At 53.1% G+C, this 9,077-nt stretch overlaps 1 protein-coding gene across 2 annotated transcripts in view; it reads right to left on the reverse strand.

Annotated features, from left to right (window-relative positions):
- The window catches only part of ttbk1b (tau tubulin kinase 1b), a 29,822-nt gene extending 24,018 nt beyond the window's left edge, over nt 1-5,804 (reverse strand). Inside the window, exon 1 of one of the 2 annotated variants that reach the window (XM_055636211.1) lies at nt 5,712-5,804. The gene's annotated coding sequence lies outside the window, so the exon portion shown is untranslated. Of the gene's footprint in view, nt 1-5,321; nt 5,421-5,711 lie in introns of those variants that run through there. The other variant, XM_055636210.1, reaches the window with a different exon arrangement.
- Between the last annotated feature and the right edge of the window lie 3,273 nt (nt 5,805-9,077).

Raw genomic sequence — 9,077 nt, forward strand, 5'->3', positions numbered from 1 at the left:
GACATAACCCCGGAAAAGGGGCAGGCAGCCGGCTCGGGCAGACCCCTCTTCTGCCTGGCGCCGTGACTCGAGGATGGCCAGCTTGGCCAGGCCCAGGAGCAACCCAACCAGGACATCTTCGGCCCTCTATCCTCTCCCCTGCGCACAGGGTGTCCAATGGTGAGGATGGTGGGTGAGAAGTGCAGCCAGAAGACATCACTGGGGGGGGGGGGGGGAGTGAAGATCACAGCCCACAATGGCAGGACAACCGACCGGTGACAATGCAGACAACACGCCATAGCCGATCGATGGGAGAGTACTGAGGGAGGTCACATCCCACGGGGCAGTAGGGACGTCACTGGCAACAGACGGGGATGCGATGATCGGGAGAGGGCTGAGGGAGGTGGAAAGAGTCTGCGTTGCATGAGTACATGGAGTCTGCGAGGTTGCAGCCCCTGTCTGAGTATTTCAAGGGGCTGCTCCTCGCTTCCTAGCTGCACTTCACTCCCACCATCCTCATCTTTGGGCATCCTGTGCATGGGGGAGAGGGTAGGGCTAAAGATGTCCTGGTTGGGTTGCTCCTGGGCCTGACCAAGCCGGCCATCCACGAGTCACGGCGCCAGGCAGAAGAGTGCTCTGCCTGCCCGTCTGCCCCTTTTTCCGCACCAGCGTGTCCCTCGAAAAAGAATACGAGGGGGAATTTCCGGGACCGCTGCGCACCACGAGGGCATGCATCCATAACAGGGATCGTAATACAGCTGCTCCTCGACATACGACGGGGTTACGTTCCGATATGCCCATCGTAAACCGAAAATATCGCACGTCGGAAACGCATTTAATACAAATTGATCACGTGACCTGAATTGACGTGCGGCTCGCAGCCGAGCCTTTGTACCTCGTAAAGTCGAGATAGTGTAAGTCGAAGCATCGTATATCGGGGAGCATCTGTATAGTTATTTAATGTTCAGTAATTAGAATATTTGGTCATTTTTGTATCATGGTGATGGGTCTTGGTATTGGGTTTGTTTTGTAAATATTATTGGTGTAAATAATTGAATCAATGTATTTTTGGTTGAAAACAAAGGGGGAGGTGACAGGGGGGGGGCAGGAGATTGTGACCAGTGACATCCTAGGGAGAGCAGTGGGAGGGGTGGTCACAGCTCATGGGGACAGGACCAGCAACATCGTGGACAACACACAGTGGATTTTGTAAATGCTCTTGAAGAAGCAAGTGGTGATGTTTATTTTTTAGTGATAGGAGCAAATTAGGCCATTCAGCCCTTCAAGTCTACTCTGCCATTCTATCTCTCCCTCTTAACCGCATTCTCCTGCCTTCTCCCCAAAACCTCTGACACCTGTACTGATCAAGAATCTATATTTCTCTGCATTAAAAATATTGATTGACTTGGCCTCCACATCTTTCTTTCTGTGGCAATGTATTCCACAGATTCACCATCTTCTGACTAAAGAAATTCCTCCTCATCTCCTTCCTAAAGGAACGTCCTTTTATTCTGAGGCTGTGACATCGGGACCCAATAATGGAACCATCCTCTCCATATCCACTCTATCCAAGCCTTCAGTGAGTGATGATGTGGAGAGGGCTGAGGGAGGTCAGATCTCACGGGGGCAGGAGCATCCGATCAGCATTGTTGTGGTGGCAACTCAAAGATAACAGATCTGGGGGCAGTCAAACAGCAGCCACCAAACGTACTTCACAATAAGGCAGCAGTTTGACACAGCAGATAGGCACAAAATGCTGGAGTAACTCAGCGGGACAGGCAGCTTCTTTGGAGAGAAGCAATGGGTGACGTTTCGGGTCGAGACCCTTCTTCAGATTCAATCAGTCTGGAGAAGGGTCTCGACCCGAAACGTCACCCATTCCTTCTCCCTGGAGATGCTGCCTGTCCCGTTGAGTAACTCCAACATTTTGTGTCTTTCTGTGGTGTAAAGCAGCATCTGCTGTTCCTTCCTACACAGTTTGACACAGCACCAGTCCGGGAAGATCATACACTGACTTTCCATTCTGCGCTGCTTCCTGGTCCATTTCCCATCTCATACAGAGTGCGGGGGAGTCGCTCTGAGGCAGCCTGAAGGGTGCATGCAGGAGGCAGGCCGAGCGACTCACACCCCCGGCAACACGGGGCACGGACAGGGTCAGTAATGAGCACGCCACAGACCCTCAACTTCACCTCATGCACAAGGGGCAATGAATGCAGCAACTTCAGCGGATGGTGTTACTGCTGGAACAACATGAAGAGAGCTCTCCACCTTCCTCACCACTTGTTGAGGTGGGCAACTTCAAAGAGATGACAAGGAACACCGAGGTCCCTTTCCGCACACAGCTCACGAGCCTCTGCGGAGGAGAGAGGCCGGGAGGGAGGTCCGCGTGAAAGAGATGGCAAACCAACCCAAGGGATGGGAAGGGGAGGGTGAGAGGGTGAGGGTGGAAGGGTGAGGAGGCAGTCTGTGGATTCTTCAGAAGATGATAGGTTGTACCAGCAGGGAGGAATGAATGGCAGAACACAAGGTCAGGCAGCATCTCTGGGGGGAAATGGAGAGGCAACGTTTCGGGTCGAGACCCTTCTTCAGGGGAACGGATGCAGACAGTGCATCACACCAGGAAACTTAATCTCCCCAAGACCTCCGATGGTCTGGGGCTTGCTGATGTTAAGGAGGTGGTGTGGGGTCCCATATTGTAGACAAGAACCCAGGTTATTGAGAGAGCCCAGAGAGGGCCACATAGCATAAAAGTCGGGAAGTCATGTCGCAGCTTTGGTCAGGCCTCATTTGGAATATCGTGTGCAGTTCTATCGCCCCATTACCGGAAGGATATGGGGCTTTGGAAAGGGGGCAGATGAGAGTTACCAGAATATTTTTGGATTAGAGGGTTTCAGCCATGGGGAAAGGCCAGTCAAACTGTGTTTGTTTTCAGTGGAGCCTCAGAGGTTGAAGGGAGACCCGATTCTCCCTGTGACCACGTGCGTTTAGTCCCAAAGACGTGCGAGGTTTGGTTAATTGGCCTCCTTAAATTGCCCCTAGTGTGTAGGGGGTGGATGAGGGACGAGGGACAACATAGAACTTGTGTGAACAGGTGATTGAATGTCGGCGTGGATCAAAGGGCCAGTTTCAAAGATATATCTCTGAACTGTATCAGATTATGGTAGGGGAGAGAATTAGAATCTTTCTTTTCCCCCGCCCAAGGTGGAAATGTCAAAGACTGGAGGGGGGACCTTCAAGGTCAGAAGGGGAAAGTATAAAGGAGATGGGTGAGACACAGAGGGTGGGGGGTGTCTAAGATGCACTGCCACGGGTGTTGGAGGAGGCAGGTACGATAGTGGTGTTAAGGAGGCTTTTACATAGACATGTGGACTTGCCGGGAATAAAGGGATATAGATGACTTGCAGGTGGAGGAGATTAGTTTAACTGGGCGTGGACATTGTGGTCTGAAGGGCCTGTTCCTGTGCTGTACTGTTCTATGTTCCCTCCCCACCAGTACCGTGGCATCACCTTAGCCAGAAGGACAGGAGAGGGGCAGCTTACCCCCACCCTCTGAGGGGTGGCGAGGGATTTATGAGGAGTCATGCATCACAGAAACAGGCCCCCCGGTCCTCAATGTCCAGGCTGGCAACCTGGCACCCATGCATGCCAGTGGAAACAAGGAACTGCAGATGCTGGTTTATACCAAAAACCAACACAAAGTGCTGGAGTAACTCAGCGGGTTAGGCACCATCTCAGGATCAAAAGAATAGGTGATGTTTTGGCTCAGGAGAGACCTGGGTTCGATCGTGATCATTGGTCTGTGTGTATGGAGCTTATACTTTCTGTGACAGTGGTGTGTTTTCCCCAGGTAGTCCGTTTTCCCCTCTCGCTCCAAAGACGTACAGGTTTGTAGGTCAATTGGGTTTGTTGAAAAATTGTACATTGCCCCTAGTGTGTTGAATAGTGGTAGTGTGCGGGGTGATCGCTGGTTGGCGTGGACTCAGTGGGCCGAAGAGCCTGTTTCCACGCTGTATCTCGCAAGTCCCGACCCGAAACGTCACCCATCCGAAATGCTGCCTGACCCGCTGAGTTACTCCAGCACTTTGTGTCTGCCCACATACGCCAATCCTCCAACACGACCTGATACAGCAACTGGACCCAAAATGTCCACCAGTCCTTTGCCTCCGCAGTTCCTCCAGCAGTTTAATTGCATTTCATTTCCCCCACATTCCTCATCATTGCTTCCCCCTCCCACTTACATTAAAGGCAATTCACAGCAGCCAGATACTCCACACGTGGGAGAGAACAGAAGAAAACCCATGCAGTCACATGGGGAGCGTGCAAACTCCACATGGGGATCTCTGCAGCATTGGACCAAACCTGGGTCTCCGGAGCCGTGAGAAGCGAGATGTATAGACTCAAGAGATGGGCAGTATAGTGGAGACTGCCCACAACGTTCAGTCCCCAACACCAGGGCATGGAGAGGGAAAGCCAAGGGTTGGTGAGGGGGGCCGATGGGGGCAGCCCAGGGCGCACTGCGGGGGTAGCAAGGCAGTGACACGGACACAGCGGAGAGAAGAGGGGGAATAGTTTCAGACACAGCAGAGTAGGCAGTGGTAAACGGCAAGAGACATGGGGAAAGGGGATACGGGCAAGTGCAAGGGCGACAGGGAAAGAAGGGAAGTGAAAGGGACTGAAGGAAAGGGACTGAAGAGGGGGCAGGAAGGGATTTGGAGGTCAGGGGTAGGAAGCAAGGGGAGGGGATAGATAGCGAGGGGGTTGACACGGAGGAGGATGGGGTAGGGGGAGGAGTGGGCTGAGAGGAGGGGGTAGCGAGGAGGAAGGGTGGGTAGGGGCAGGGGGAACACAGGGGAGGAAGCAAGGATGAGAGGGAGTGAGGGGGCAGGGGTGAAGAGGTGGGTGAGAGGGCAGAGCTGCGGGGAGGTGGAGGATGGGATGATGTAGCGGGGGGGGGGGGGGGACAAGGGTGGTGGGGGGGGCGGAGGTGGGGGTGGTGTGGTGGAGGTGGAGGGTAAGGTGGTGGAGGTGTGGAGGGTGGTAGTGGAGGTGGGGGTGGAGGGTGAGGTGGTGGAGGTGGTTGTGGAGGGTGGTGGTGGAGGTGGTGGTGGAGGGGTAAGGTGAAGGGGTAAGGTAAAGGGGTGAGGTGGTGATGGAAGTGTGGGGGGGGGGGGGGGGAGGGCGTGATGAGGAGGGAGGGTCTGTCCCTCAGGTTGACCCCATCCATCCATCCCCTGCAGCATTGCCTCACTCCTCTCCTCTCTTTCTGCTGCTGTTGCCCACCCCCTCGCTTTCCCTACCCCCTTCCCGCCGGGCCGGGCTGGGCTGGGCCGTGCCGCACTCACCGCGGGCTGGTCTGGTCCGGTGTGGGCTGGTGTGGTGTGGTCTGGGCTGAGCCGGTGTGGGCCGGGCGGGCCGCTCTCCGCCGCCGCCGCACTGCAGAGCGGTTGCAGTCCCGCTGCCGGCCGCCAGAGGCGCCCCGCCCCCCCCGCGCGCTCATTGGACGACGCACTGGCCCCGCCCACCCGCCCGCGCCAGCTGCTCCCCACGGCGCATGCGCCTCCCCAGGGCTGCCGGGAAATGTAGTCCCCCTGGCCGGGCCTCGGGCCTGTGGATGGCAGCGGCCGCGACCGCGACCGCCCCCAGCTCCAGCTCCACCCCGGGTTGTAGCTCCCTATCTCACCAGCGCCTTCCCGCCCACCGCCCGTCAGCCCAACACGGACACCGGGTCCTACCTGGGCGGCGGCCGCCCCCAGCCGACATCACAGGCTGCCGTCGGCACAGTCCCGGGGAGATTCCCGCAATGCACCTGGTGGCCTGGCCTGCCCTTCCCCCCACAATGCACCTGGTGGCCTGGCCTGCCCTTCCCCCCACAATGCACCTGGTTACCATGCCCTTCCCCTCACAATGCACCTGTTGGCCTGCCCTTCCCCCCACAATGCATCTGCTCTCCCCCTCCCCCACACCGCACCTTGTGACTTGCCCTTCCCTCCACAATGCACCTGTCACTGGTTTACCAGCCCTTCCCCCCCACAATGCACCTGTTGGCCTGCCCTTCCCCCCACAATGCACCTGTTGGCCTGCCCTTACCCCCACAATGCACCTGGCGACCTGCCCTTCTCTCTGCTATAGGATCTTTGCTTCTCTCCACAAAGATAGGACACCTGTGTTGGACACCTGTGTAACACTGTCTGAAGAAGGGTTTCGGCCCGAAACGTTGCCTATTTCCTTCGCTCCATAGATGCTGCTGCACCCGCTGAGTTTCTCCAGCTTTTTTGTGTAACCTATGTAACACACCTGTCCGGACTCAACCAAACAGGTGCCAGGTGGCACAGTGGCGCAGTGGTAGAGTTGCTGCCTCACAGCGCCAGAGGTCCAGGTTCGATCCTGACCACAGGTGCTGTCTGTGTGGCGTTTGTACGTTCTCCCTGTGACTGTGTGGGTTTTCCCCAGTTTCATCCCCAAGACGTGCAGGTTGTAGGTTAATTGGCTTCTGTAAATGATCCCTTGTGTACAGGATGGAACTAGTATATGGGTGTTCGTTAGTCTGCTTGGACTCATTGGGCTGAAGAGTCTGTATTCACACTGCATCACTAAACTATGACTGTGGCAGGTCCCGAATACCATCACAGCCATCTTTTAGCGCCATCCCGCCCATATCCCTTTCTCCATTCATGGGCGGTCTACACCGACACATTGCTGCTGGATTAGCAGTTTGCCTTTTTGATCTGCAGGCAAACTTCCATTTGGGCACAGGTGATGTTTCAGATCAGACCCTGTGCATCCCTCTGCAATTGGATCCTCGACTTCCTCACCCACAGACCACAGTATGTCCGTATTGCTGGAAATGTGTCAGCCTCGATAACAATCAGCACGGGAGCACCTCAAGGCCGCGTGCTCAGCCCCCTGCTGTACTCACTCTATACTCATGATTGCGTAGCCGGACATAGTGCGAACTCCATCATCAAGTTCGTCGATGACACCACTGTTGTGGGACGTATCACTGATGGTGACGAGTCGGAGTATAGAAGTGAGATTGACCGATTGACCAAATGGTGCCAGCACAATAACCTGGTTCTCAACACCAGCAAAACCAAGGAAATAATTGTGGACTTTGGAAAGGGTAGGATAGGGACCCACAGTTCCATTTTCTATCGATGGTGGAAAGGGTTAAGAATTTCGAATTCCTGGGCGTGCATATTTCCGAAGATCTCTCCTGGTCCCAGAACACTGATGCAATTATAAAGAAAGCACATCAGCGCCTCTACTTCCTGAGAAGATTATGGAGAGTTGGTATGTCAAGAAGGACTCTCTCTAACTTCTACAGGTGCACAGTAGAGAGCATGCTGACCGATTGCATCATAGCTTGGTCTGGCAACTTAAGCGTCCAGGAGCAGAAAAGAATGCAGAAAGTTGTGACCACTGCCCAGCCTATCATCGGTCCTGACCTCCCTACCATCAAGGGGATCTATCGCAGTCGCTGCCTCAAAAAGGCTGCCAACATCATCAAGGACCAACACCATCCTGGCCACACACTCATCTCTCCGCTGCCATCAGGTAGAAGGTACAGGAGCTTGAAATCTTCAACATCCAGGTTCAGGAACAGCTACCTCCCCACAGCCTATTAAACACTACTTCAAACAAACTCTGAACTATAACAGCCTATTGCACTTTATCTGTTTATTTACGTGCACATATATATATTTTATGGTATATGGACACACTGATCTGTTCTGTATTTATGCCTACAATATTCTGTTGTGTTGCAGCAAGCAAGAATTTCATTGTCCTATCTGGGACACATGACAATAAACTCTCGACTCTCTTCACTCTTCCAATCCCAACCCACACCATCACCAATCTATGTTCTCCAGAGATGCTGCCTGACCCACTGAGATACTCCAGCACTTTGTGTTTTTCCTTGGTAAACCAGCATCTGCAGTTCCTTGTTTCGACGAGCCATTGTACTGAGTATGGTTTGATTGTTCTGATGTGTAGCATGATCTGACTGGATTATCATTGTTCTGCCGTACACGTTAGAATAATAAACAGATATGTGTGTTTAGCTTGACAGTAAGAACATCTAGATCAAGAAAGCACTTCAACGTGCCTGGTTTCTGTGGCGTCTGACAAGATTGGGCATGTTCAGGAGGAATCTCTTGAATGTCTAAGCATGCACTATAGAGAGTATTCTGTCAGGACTCCTCTCAGCCTGGCGTGGCAACTGCTCTGCTCTCGACCGCCTGAATCCACAGAGAGCGATGAACACAGCCCAGTCCATCACATGCTCGCCACTTCCATCCATCCAGTCCAGCTTCATAAGGTCATATGCCATTAGGCCATTCAGCCCATCAAGTCTACTCCGCCATTCAAACATGGCTGATCTATCTTTCACTCTTAACCCCATTAGAAACATAGAAAACATAGAAAATAGATGCAGGAATAAGCCACTCAGTCCTTCGAGCCAGCACCGCCATTCAATATGATCATGGCTGATCATTTAAAATCAGTACCCCGTTCCTGCTTTTTCCCCATATCCCCCGATTCTTTTAGCCCTAAGAGCTAAATCTAACTCCAGTGAATTGGCCTTCCGACGCAGGGAATTCCACAGATTCACAACTCTCTGGGTGAAAATGTTTTTCCTCATCTCAGTCCTAAATGGCCTACCCCCTTATTCTTAAACTGTGACCCCTGGTTCTGGATTCTGTGACACAGTCCTCCTGCCTTCCTCTCCACGACCCCTGACACTCGTACTAATCAAGAATTTTGCAATCTCCGCCTTAAAAATACCCATTGACTTGGCCTCCACAACCTTCTGTGGCATGAGGAGGCTGGAGGTATCATCAAGTGGGGCAGGCACGTGCTGTGAGTAACTACTCAGGGTAGGCAGTCAGTCGGCTATTGAAAAATCTTAAAATCCGCGCATGCGTAGATTGTTCTCCTCTCCGGTAGACTTTTATAAAGTGATTTGTCTTCAACAGCCTTATCTTGCGATAAAGTATTTAAAAACATGTAGCTGAAAGAAATCTACTTACCACATTATTTGTACACAAACTCCATTCTTCTCCCTTTGTTTCTTAAGATACTCTTAAGATAATGAC

Source organism: Leucoraja erinacea, chromosome 5 (assembly GCF_028641065.1).
Source record: "Leucoraja erinacea ecotype New England chromosome 5, Leri_hhj_1, whole genome shotgun sequence".
In the NCBI taxonomy this organism is placed as follows: domain Eukaryota; kingdom Metazoa; phylum Chordata; class Chondrichthyes; order Rajiformes; family Rajidae; genus Leucoraja; species Leucoraja erinaceus.